This window comes from Lepus europaeus, chromosome 16 (genome assembly GCF_033115175.1).
Source record: "Lepus europaeus isolate LE1 chromosome 16, mLepTim1.pri, whole genome shotgun sequence".
NCBI classification, from domain to species: domain Eukaryota; kingdom Metazoa; phylum Chordata; class Mammalia; order Lagomorpha; family Leporidae; genus Lepus; species Lepus europaeus.
The window spans coordinates 25,783,148-25,795,378 of NC_084842.1; the positions used below are offsets into that span (position 1 = coordinate 25,783,148).

The 12,231-nt window shown below is 42.0% G+C and overlaps 1 protein-coding gene across 3 annotated transcripts in view; it reads right to left on the reverse strand.

The window, feature by feature from the left end:
• SNX25 (sorting nexin 25) overlaps positions 1-12,231 on the reverse strand; it is a 163,177-nt gene that overhangs the window by 80,475 nt on the left and 70,471 nt on the right. The gene's annotated exons all lie outside the window — the stretch shown is intronic.

The window sequence follows — 12,231 nt, forward strand, 5'->3', positions numbered from 1 at the left end:
TTCCTCAACTCTTGTCTCGCCTTGGGACTCCTTGGTAGGCAAAGCCCATTGATTCCACTTCTTAAATCTACACTGTCCCATAAGATGCCCATGAGCTGCATAAGGCGTTTTAACTTAATTAAATTAAAAATTTAATTCTTCAGTCGGACTAGTTACATTTCAAGTGCTCAATAGTCACATGTGGCTTGTGGCACATATTGGACACTGCAAACAAAAACAACATTTGCATCACTGTATAAACCCTGGATAATATTATCCTAAAAGTTTCTCAAAGCTGTCCTCTCCCCTCTAGTTCCACTGTCACTGCCTCAGTGCATTCCCCCCACTACTTCTCATTTAGAAGACCATCCTTGACTAATAGAATTGGTGGTTCTCTGGCATCAATATTTTTTTAAAGCTCCCCTGACAATTCTACTGCATGATGAGAATTGAGAACATGAGAACAGAGAACCAGATATATTTATATGTGACCAGAGGGTCTCTGAGTCAGGAAACATAAAAAATCTTTGATATTTTAAGTGCTGGGTACAACTCTGGAATTGTAAAGGTTTGGACATGGAAGTTTATCAATCCAAGTACTTAAGGGCTGTGCAATGGTTACTAAGTATTGCCCTAACTAAACTAATCTATCCTGAATTTTTTTTTAGCCCTTAATTACACTGACTGGCTAAGAATCTGTCTGTGATAAAGCTAATCAACATTAATTCTTACTTTGAACACAAATTCTGCAGCATTCTAAGATTTGATGTTATAGCTGGCTGGCTTTTAGGACACAATATAATCTGCAGTCTTTTGTCTTTCAACTAAAATCCAGAGGAGAAACACAAACTCATCATGGTTATAGATATTCATGGACTCCTCACCATTCACATTTTTAGTTTCTTTCACTTGTACAATATAAATATCAAGGCCAGACTCTCACTACCTCAAAGAACAGACTGTTAGGCGCTCCATCAGCACGCCACCTGGAGGTTGTGGCAGATGCAGCTGGTTGCCTATCCAACATCCATTCTCCCTTTCTTCTTCACCATCTGAACCACAGTTTTATCAAGGAAAGCAGTGCATCCAGCTAACAATGCTAACCACCTTCTCCCTAGCACTTAGGGATGGCCCTTCGATACAGTCCCAGTCTAGGAGATAAAAGTGGAAGTTGCTATGGTGGGGATTCCAGGAAAGCTTTCTCAAGGGGCAGACTCCATAGAAAAGCACTTTTAACCTTTTGTCCTTGCCCTTCCCTCATTTTCCTGTGTAAAACAAGAAAGCTACTGGGTAAAAGTACAGCAGTCACATGGCAACCATGAAGATAAAAGTCCCAGGCTAAGGATGGTGAAGAAGGCAGACAGGAGGAGCTTAGTTCTCCAGTGATATCACTAAGCCCTCATAACAGCCTCAGGCTGCCTATTTCAGGACATGTTGTGTGAGGAAAACAAATCCCTAACTGTAGAAGTCACTGTAGCTCAAGTTATCTCATGACCAAGGCCAGCTGATAGAGGAAGCTCTTTGAGGACTCCAGAAAACATTTCTATGCTGAACATACACCCAAGACTTTAGGTTTCCAAACTAAAGCCTTGTTAGAATTTTAGTAATCAATAGTTTTCCAATGGAACTGCCTTCATTCCTGCAAATAATGGCAAAACACAAAAACTGCTAACTATGTGAATTTTCCTGCTGGTTACTAAGTGGTTGATGAAACAACCCATAAGAAGCATACACAAACCTGTATCCTTAACCAAGCCCTTAATATAACCTTGGGAGTGGTGGAAAGCACTCCTACTAGTGGAAACACTGACTTTTCACCCAATTGCAAGACGCAGCTCCAAACAGCCCAGGTATGCTGCAATCTGGATATCCTGCAAATAGACTTAATGTCCTTCTACACAGAAAAACAAAACAAAACAAAACAAACACACCCAAACTGTCACATACATATTTGTTGCAGCAACTTCTACAAAGAAAAGCATCGAAATAATCTGTGTGGTCTATTATGCTTTCACTAAATAAATGTTAATTTTTTCCTGTGTCCTAGACCCACAGAAATGAACACCACCACTGTGGTTCCTGTTTTCAGGGAACTCTGCAATAGATCAGTCAGCCAAGACATGGGAAGGGTACACTGGAAAGTATCATTATGCTCTTAAAATTGTATATACTAAATACATGAGAATTGTTCCCTTTATATAAATTTTAAAAGCAAAAAAATTTAAAATTTTAAAAGTAAAAAAAAGACTGCATAAAGGTGGATTCTATGACATAATTTCTAAAATGTGAAATGGCATGTACATTTATGATTGTAAATATGTAAACACATGGGTATATGAACCAGGGCTACAAGGCAAAATAAAGATGAAATCAGGTGCAGTTGTGTCAAAATGACGGAATTATGATTCATCTTCTAATTTTTTCCAAGCTGTTTATCTAACCAATTTACCTACAACTGTTCAAACTCACCTTCTTTCTTACATAGTAAGCTTTCCTCACCTCACCATTTCTGTGCTAGGTACCATCATTCTTCTCAAAATCTTCCATCTTAGATATCTACCCTACCAGCAAATGTTAGTCTCAAAGCCAAGGATGTTGGACCCTGAAAATCTTTAAATAAGCTCCTTTCTTCCTCTTCTGTCACTACCCTATTTCACGCCCTCTTCAGGTCCCCGCAGTAACTAAGCAGCTGTCTCCCCAACTTCAATCCTCCTCTCTACATCCAAACCAACTTGAGCACTTCTGTCAAAACACCTTCTTATAAACACATGCATCTCATCCCTCGCTCAACACCTCCGGCAACCTCCCAAAGGAGTAACCTACTCCAGCCTGCCATTCCCTCCACAACCTGCACTGACTCTCTTGTTCAAAGCAACTTCCTCTTCTCCTTGATTTAAATGTGGAAATATCATTATATTCTTAGAACTGTATCTATGAATTACATGAAATCTGTTCTCTTGATATTAATTAAAAGTGTTTTCAAAAAATGTGTTTTTAAGCCAGGCCAATTTTTATACTGCTGGCTCAAAATTATAACTCTGTAGACTCTTGTTCATACTTTGGTTCCTTCTGGCTTTACTTGTCCACCTAACTAGACCTAACATATATTCTTCACTCGAGTTTTCCCCAATGCCTGTAATACAATAATATATGTCTTCTCTAAGGTCCTAAATTACTTCTGCTCTATAATAGTAATAGTGACACATAGGGCTGGCGCTGTGGTGTAGCAGGTAAAGTCGTCGCCTGCAGTACCAGCATCCCAAATGGGCGCCGGTTCGTGTCCCAGCTGCTCCACTTCCTATCCAGCTCTCTGCTATGGCCTGGGAAAGCAGTAGAAGATGGTCCAAGCCCTTGGGCCCCTGTGCCCACGTGGGAGACCTGGAAGAAGCTGCTGGCTCCTGGCTTTGGATCGGCACAGCTCCAGTCATTGCGGCCAACTGGGGAGTGAAACAGTAGATGGAAGACCCCTCTCTTTTTTTTCTCTCTCTCTCTCTGCCTGTCCTTCTCTCTCCGTGTGACTCTGACTTTCAAATAAAATAAATAAATCTTTTTAAAAAATTAGTAACATATTTCTGAGCCTAAGATAAAATGATGGCTTTATCTGTATTAAAAATACATTATTTTTCTCTCCCCAGCAGGATCAGGAGCCTCTTGAAAATAGGAACTGTGATCTGTATTCTCCCATGGTACCTTGCTTGGCGTTACACAGATGGCAAGCATTGAATACATATTAAAATGAGCTACATTAGTAAAAGTTAATATCTCTAACACCTAATGGGTACAAATAATTATTCTGAATAATTTGTTCTCTTGATATTCTGAGTGATTCCTGCTTGGGAAAAAAATGAGTCATGAATAATATGAAGCAAATACACACCATCTGAGTAAAGCATTAAATTTTGTTAATGAGACCATAAAAGCATAATGTGATACCAGCTAGCATTTATAGATTCCTTTCATTAGGCACCAGGTCCCTATCAGATACTTTAACTTACATTATCTCACTTAATCCCTCATATTACCTTGCCACGGTTTCTCCACGTTATACAGGAGATTGGAGTTCAGGTGGACAAAGAAATCTGTGCCGGGTCCCACTGCTCATAAGAACTAGAGCCAGAATTACAAACGCTGGTTGCCAAACTCTAAAGCTCACACCCTTAACTATTTTTTCTCCTACTCTAAAATTTAGTAGAAGTCAATGCATATCTTGTCAAGCCTTTTCAAAGTATATAAACATGGCCAATGCCAGATAACTCTTGCAGCCTTCTATATCCCTCTTGAATACTCTGTTTCTGCCTAAGCCAGACCACTGTAATACTCTGAACAACCCTAGCTTTACTCTCACTTCCTCTCCCTCTTGAAGAAAATCACTCCTGGAATCTGCTGAAGTCTCAGCAACTTAAATTCTCAGCTCATAACCATCCCTCTCTAGGGATTTCTTAGATTCTTCTCTTTTGTGAGATAAAATATTTGATGCTACCCACTTCTTTAGCTCTTTACACCCTGCTTCCGGCCTTTAATATCTTGCTTCCTACTTTGCTATTTAAATCCACATGGGTCTCCAATGCTGGATGACAAACACTGTAACGGAAGGAGGTGGATTCCAAGGATAAATAACCAATTCATCTTTGCATACAACAGATCTTTCTCATATCATGCTTTACACATAATAGGTGTCTGAAAATAATCATTAAATTTGTTGAATTTATTCACTTGACACTAAAAGGTAAAAAAAGGCAATGGCATTTTCACTCTCATTTTCTTAACAAAACCATACAACTGTGGCTGGCAATGTGGTGTAGTGGGTAAAGTCACTATCTGAAGCACTGGCATCCCTTATGGGTGCCAGTTGAAGTCCCAGCTGCTTCACTTCTGATCCAGCTCCCTGCTAATGTGCCTGGGAAAGCAGCAAAGGATGGCTCAAGTCCTTAGGCCCCTGCACCCACGTGGGAGACCTGGAGGAAGCTCCTGGCTCCTGGATTCAGACTGGTAGAGCTCTGGCCATTGCAGCCATTTGGGGAGTGAACCAGCAGATGGAAGATCTCTCTTTGTCTCTCCCTCTCTCTCTGTAACTCTGCCTTTCAAATAAATGAATAAATCCTTAAAAAAATATAACTCTATGTCCAAATGATGGATACCTTTGAGAGCCCAGGCTTCCCAGAGATTCCTGGCAAGCACTGGACTTCCTCCAAAGGACATGGCCTTGCTCCTATAATGTTTAAGAATCATAAGGACTGCCAGCGCCGTGGCTCACTAGGTTAATCCTCCGCCTGCGGTGCTAGCACCCCGGGTTCTAGTCCCAGTTGGGGCGCCGGTTCTGTCCCAGTTGCTCCTCTTCCAGTCCAGCTCTCTGCTGTGGCCCAGGAAGGCAGTGGAGGATGGCCCAACTCCCTGGGCCCTGCACCCGCATGGGAGACCAGGAGGAAGCACCTGGCTCCTGGCTTCGGATCGGCGCAGTGGGCAGGCGATAGTGGCCATTTGGGGGGTGAACCAATGGAAGGAAGACCTTTCTCTTTGTCTCTCTCTCTCACTGTCTATAACTCTCTCTCTGTCTTTCTGAAAAAAAAATTAATAAAAAATTAAAAAGAATCATAAAGACTGATATTTGTAACTGCACAGATTCTTGACACGTTTTTCCAAAATAATAATGTGAATTCAAATATTAAAGAGAAGTGATGTTAAAAGAATTCTGTTATTTTCTAACTGTGGCAATATTCTGCCCCCAAGTTTCCCGTGTCCTGGAAATCAGGACAAAGCCACACAAAGATGACTGGCACCTGTCACTCTGAGTCTCCATCTTGGCTCTCTTTAGTTTATGAACTCTTCCCACCAACCTGAAACCCACCTGGAAAGCTTCATGGGACTTCAAAGCAAATGCCTTAGAAATTTCAGACAAGTTCTTAAATTCTATTAGAATTTATTTCAAAGACATATATACACCAAAGGAATAAATCACTCTCTTCATTTCATTAGGCACACCATCACAGGTTTTTAGAAAGTCATCACTTTGCTGTTGCCTGGGAATGCACACACTGGAATTTCTTAGGAGAGTCAAGGCTGACTAACCTTAGTCTCAGGTATAAAAAATGGTAAATAGGCCGGCGCCGCGGCTCAATAGGCTAATCCTCTGCCTTGCGGCGCCGGCACACCAGATTCTAGTCCTGGTCGGGGCACCGATTCTGTCCCGGTTGCCCCTCTTCCAGGCCAGCTCTCTGCTATGGCCTGGGAGTGCAGTGGAGGATGGTCCAAGTCCTTGGGCCCTGCACCCCATGGGAGACCAGGAGAAGCACCTGGCTCCTGCCATTGGATCAGCGCGGTGCACCGGCCACAGCGTGCCAGCTGCGGCGGGCATTGGAGGGTGAACCAACGGCAAAGGAAGACCTTTCTCTCTGTCTCTCTCTCTCACTGTCCACTCTGCCTGTGAAAAATAAATAAATAAATAGCCGGCGCCGTGGCTCAACAGGCTAATCCTCCGCCTTGCGGCGCCGGCACACCGGGTTCTAGTCCCGGCCGGGGCACCGATCCTGTCCCGGTTGCCCCTCTTCCAGGCCAGCTCTCTGCTGTGGCTAGGGAGTGCAGTGGAGGATGGCCCAAGTCCTTGGGTCCTGCACCCCATGGGAGACCAGGAGAAGCACCTGGCTCCTGCCATCGGAACAGCGCGGTGCGCCGGCCGCAGCGCGCTACCGCGGCGGCCATTGGAGGGTGAACCAACGGCAAAAGGAAGACCTTTCTCTCTGTCTCTCTCTCTCTCACTGTCCACTCTGCCTGTCAAAAAAAAAAAGAATATAAAAAAAGAAAAAAAAAAAAAGAAAAATAAATAAATAAATAAATAATGGTAAATAGTTTTAAACATTGTTTTATGTTATCAAGGATATATTAAGGAATATAATCCATATACATATAAACGCTTAAGAAAAACTAAAATTTTAAAATAATGTTTTTCAAAGTTGCCCCAGGCTAGGAAGAATGCTTTTGTTAGAGGAATCTCAGTCAAGCATTTAGAAGTAAAGCCATGATGATTTTAGCCAGCCAAGCTGAAGCCCTTTCTCACATCCAAGGCACGACTACAGGGGTCTGCTGGATAATTCAGGAAATGAATCAGAGCAGTTAAGAATGTGAGCTCTGGCATGGGCTGGCCTTTGTTCAAATCCTGTTTCTAACACACGCTATGTCATCCTGGGAAAATTATTTAAGCTTTCTAAAACTCAAGCGTCCTCATTTGTGTTTTTTTTTTTTTTTTAAGTAGTAACAGTATTTTTCCTGATAGGGCTGTGATGCACATTGAATTAGGTAATACATTTGGAAATATTTGGAACAGTGTTTGCCAATATGCACATCTAATAAATGTTAATTGTTACTATTTTTTCTTAATACTGCTCCTGACTCTTAAAAATTGATTTTGAAACAATTATGTGTTAATGCACAAAAGAGATAGCAGAGAGATTCCATGTACTCCTGGCTGAGTTTCCCAAATGTGCTCCGTGTCCAACCATGTTCCCCCTGTTCCCTACTGCAGCTGCTCTGGGTCTTTGCTGTGGAGGAGGAGGTGAACACTGGGTTCCTCTATCCAGCCATATTGAATCTCTCTTACTCTTTAGATATGTAAAATCTAGGGAAATAGTAAATATGAGGGACTTTCAAAATCTCATGAAAATGCATACTTTGTAATAACCATGCGTGAGGCTGGCGCTGCGGCTCAACAGGCTAATCCGCCACCTGTGGCGCCGGCACACCGGGTTCTAGTCCCGGTTGGGGCGCTGGATTCTATCCCGGTTGCCCCTCTTCCAGGCCAGCTCTCTGCTATGGCCCAGGAAGGCAGTGGAGGATGGCCCAAGTCCTTGGGCCCCAGCACCCACATGGGAGACCAAGAGGAAGCACCTGGCTCATGGCTTCGGATCAGCGCGGTACGCTGGCCGCAGTGGCCACTGGGGGGGTGAACCAACGGAAAAAGGAAGACCTTCCTCTCTGTCTCTCTCTCTCACTGTCCACTCTGCCTGTCAAAAAAATAAATAAATAAATAACCATGCTTGGAATTCAAAATTTGTTTGCCCTCTTATAAACTTTTCTTTAATTCCAATTTTCCATGAGCTTTTGGAAGCATCCTTTATACGTGTTTGTAAAACATATATGTTTAAAGTGGCATACTTTTCCCTGATTACAAGATTTTTAGCTCAGTCAACCTAAGACCACCAGGATCACTGTAGACTAATAAAATCAAGTGTACTGACCTACTGTAATGATCAAGAGACTGTTTATCAGAGAAATTGTGGGGCATCTCCCCAAAGGAAAAGATGAAGGTACTATGGGATTCTGGGAAGAGTGAAGTTCAGATGAAATTTCACTGAAGCAGTATTACTGATGTGTTTATTTAAGAGGCACAAACACACAGAAAGAGAGCGAGAGCAAGAGCAAGAGAGAGAGCGAGAGTGAGAGCACTCCTGTACACTAGGTTCACTCTCCAGAAGGACTGTGGCTCTAGGAGCCAGGAACTCATCCCAAGATTCCCTTGCGGGTGGCAAAGACCCAATTACTTGATCCACTGTCTGCTGCCATTCAGTCAGCATTAGCAGGAAGCCGGATCAGGAGCTGGAGCTAGGAACTGAACACTTGCGCTCCGACATGGGACATGGGCATTTATTTATTTTTTGACATGGACATCTTAACATCCAGGATAAACACCCACATCTGAAGCAGCACTTTGAAGAAGGCTCATGGTAGGGCTTGTGAAAGAACCCAGTTTGGGGACTGGCACTGTGGTGTAGTAGGTTAAGCATCAGCCTGCAGTGCCGGCATCCCATATGGGCACCAGTTCGAGTGCCGGCTGTTCCACTTCTGATCCAGCTCCCTGCTGATGGCCTAGGAAAGCAGTAGAAGATGGCCCAAGTGCTTGGGCCCCTGCACACTCATGGGACACCCGAAAGAAGCTCTGGTTCCCCGCTTCTGATCAGCCCCAGGTTCAGCCGTTGCAGCATTTTGGGGAGTGAACCAGAGGATGTAAGACCTCTCTCTCTCTCTCTCTCTCTCTCTCTCTGACTCTCAAGTAAATAAATAAATCTAAAAAAAAAAAAAAAAAAAAAAAAAAAAGAACCCAGGATGCTATTTCCTCAGAAACTATAAAGTTAAGGTAGAGACGATAGGTTTAGCCCAGAATTCTTTTATCTGCAGCTCTGCAGCTGTCATAAATCACAGCTGTTCCATGTGTCACTCTGTCTTACATTCTCCAGCCAAGAGCAGGTTGTGTCATTCTTGCTGATAGAACTCCAAACGGCAAACTTTCTTATAGTATTTAGAGAACCAATTTTCTCAGTGAATAAGAAAGCTCAAAGGGGATAATTATGACATTTCATAGCCACAGCTACTTGAGAGAAATACTGTTTCCTGTTAACCTTGTATCTGGATTTAGTGTCTCTTATTCCAGCCTGATGAATGGCTGGGCAGATTTTACTTTCTCTATCTGAGCCAATTTTTATTTTTCTCTGAAGTAACATATGTTCATTGGAACAAATGAGAAAATACACAAAGTACAACATTCAAAATTAACTACTACTAACATTTGGTGTATTTTTATAACCTTTTAATTGCAGCACAACATTTTGTTTTGTGAAACTGGGTTTATGCTATACATACTTAGAGGTCTTTTATCAATTTGTAGTTAATATCTTCAAATATAATTATTCTAATCCTATATCATGAATGAAACATGGTAATATTTTTAACCAAACCTTTATTGTCAAATTTTTAACTGGTCCCTTGTTAGGCATTTTCATTATTTCCAGCCTTTCTCTACTTTAAATAAAATGATAGGGGCTGATGTTTGGCTAGCAGTTAAGATATCAGTCAAGATACCAATGTCCCATATCAGAGCACCTGGATGTGATTCTTCACTCTGGCTCCCAATTCCAGCTTCCTGACAATGCAGACCCTGAGAGGCAGCTGATCCTGGCTCAGGTTCCTATCACCCACGTAGCAGACCTGGATTGGGTTCTCAACTCCCAGCTTCAGCCCTACTCTAGCCTCAGATGTTGTGGGCATTTGGGGCATAAATCAGAAGCTAGGGTAAAGTTCTCTCTCAAAATAAATTTTTGAAAGAATTAAAGAAAAAATACAGGTAACATTCTGGAAGAAATCTTTTTATACATTCACAATCATTTTCCTAAGATAAATTATTGTAAGTAATAATCAGGTAAAAAAGAATTCACATTCACACAATAACACTGTGTTATAAAAAAGTGTTAATTTATATTACCAGTAAGAAATGAGGTTATCTATTTTCTTACACCCTTCCTAATATGAGATTTCATTACATTTTAATCAATATTATGAACAAAGAAAAGGTATTCTGAAATGCTTTTATGTCTGTGAGTACTACCAAGCATAACAACAAGGTTCTTAGTTATATATCACAAAGTATTTTCAATGTAAAATATTTCAGTGTGAAAATATTCATTAAATATTCAGCACTTATCTGTTAGTAAGTGATCTATTTTCCTAATATTATGTATCTATATTTTTGTCTTCTGAAAATAACCACATATTAATATGTATATATCTATATATTTTCCCCCTAGTTCCCAGAGCACATAGAAATTATGTGTTACAGACATAACCAAAGCTATGTCACCACTGGCAAGTTAGTCTTTTTAAAAAATTATTATTAAACATTTATTTTAAAAGCAGAGTTACAGAGAAGCAAAGGCATAGAGAGAGAGAGAGAAAAAAAAGAGAGAGAGAGAGAGATCTTCCATCTGCTGTTTTACTCCTCAAATGGCCCCAATGACCAGGGCTGCGCCAGGCTGAAGCTGAGGAGTCAGGAGCTTCATCCAGGTCTCCCACGAGGATGCAGGGGCCTAAGGACTTGGGCCATCTTCTACTGCTTTCCCAGGTGCATTAGCAGGGAGTTAGATTGGAAGTGGAGCAGCAGGGACTCAAATTGGCATCAATATGGGATGCAAGCACTACAGGTGTCCACTTAACCACTGAACCACAGAAACTGCTGTGGCCCCCATGCTGCTGCCATTTAGTTAACCTCAAGAAAGTTGAAAATTTTCTTTCTGCTACCTACATCTAGTTTCTACTGGTATCCCTCATATTTTTGTTGGCTATAAGTATCATGTTGGGCTGGTGCTGTGGTACAGCAGGTTAACACCTTGGCCTGAAGCACCGGCATCCCATATGGGTGCCGGTTCGAGACCCAGCTGCTCTACTTCCGATCCAGCTCTCTGCTGTGGCCTGGGAAAGCAGTGGAAGATGGTCCAGGTCCTTGGGCCCCTGCACCTGTGTGGGAGACCTAGAGGAGTCTCCTGGGTCCTGGTTTCAGGTCGGCGCAGCTCCGGCCATTGAAGCCGATTGGGGAGTGAACCATAGGATGGAAGACACCTCTCTCTGTCTCTCTCTCTCTCTCTCTCTCCCTCTCCTCTCTCTGTGTAACTCTGACATTCAAATAAATAAATAAATCTTTTTTTAAAAAAGAGTTTATATGTACAGTATTAGTAGTATGTTTCATTTTTATTTTTTTTTAACTTTTATTTAGTAGATATAAATTTCCAAAGTACAGTTTATGGATTACAATGGCTTCCCCCCCATAACTTCCCTCCCACCCGCAACCCTCCCATCTCCTGCTCCCTCTCCCATTCCATTCACATCAAGATTCATTTTCGATTATCTTTATATACAGATTAATTTAGTATATATTAAGTAAAGATTTCATCAGTTTGCCCCCACACAGAACACAAAGTGTAAAATACTGTTTGAGCACTAGTCATATCATTAATTCACACTGAACTACACATTAAGGACGGAGATCCTACATGGGGAGTAAGTGCACAGTGACTCCTATTGTTGACTTAACAAATTGACACTCTTGTTTAAGATGTCAGCAATCTCCCCAGGCTCTAGTCATGAGTTGCCAAGGCCATGGAGGCCCCCTGAGCTTGCTGACTTTGATCTTATTTCGACAAGGCCATAGTCAAAGTGGAGGTTCTCTCCTCCCTTCAGAGAAAGTACCTCCTTCTTTGATGGCCCGTTCTTTCCACTGGGGTCTCACTCACAGAGATCTTTCATTTAGATGACATTCTTAATTTTTCTAAAGATTTTATTTATTATTTATTTGAGAGAGTTACAGAGAGAGGGAGAGACAGAGAGAGGGGGTCTTCCATCCACTGGTTCACTTCTCAAATGGCCACAATGGTCATAGCTGGGTGGATCCAAAGCCAGGAGCCAGGAGCCTCTTCCAGGTCTCTCACATGGATGTAA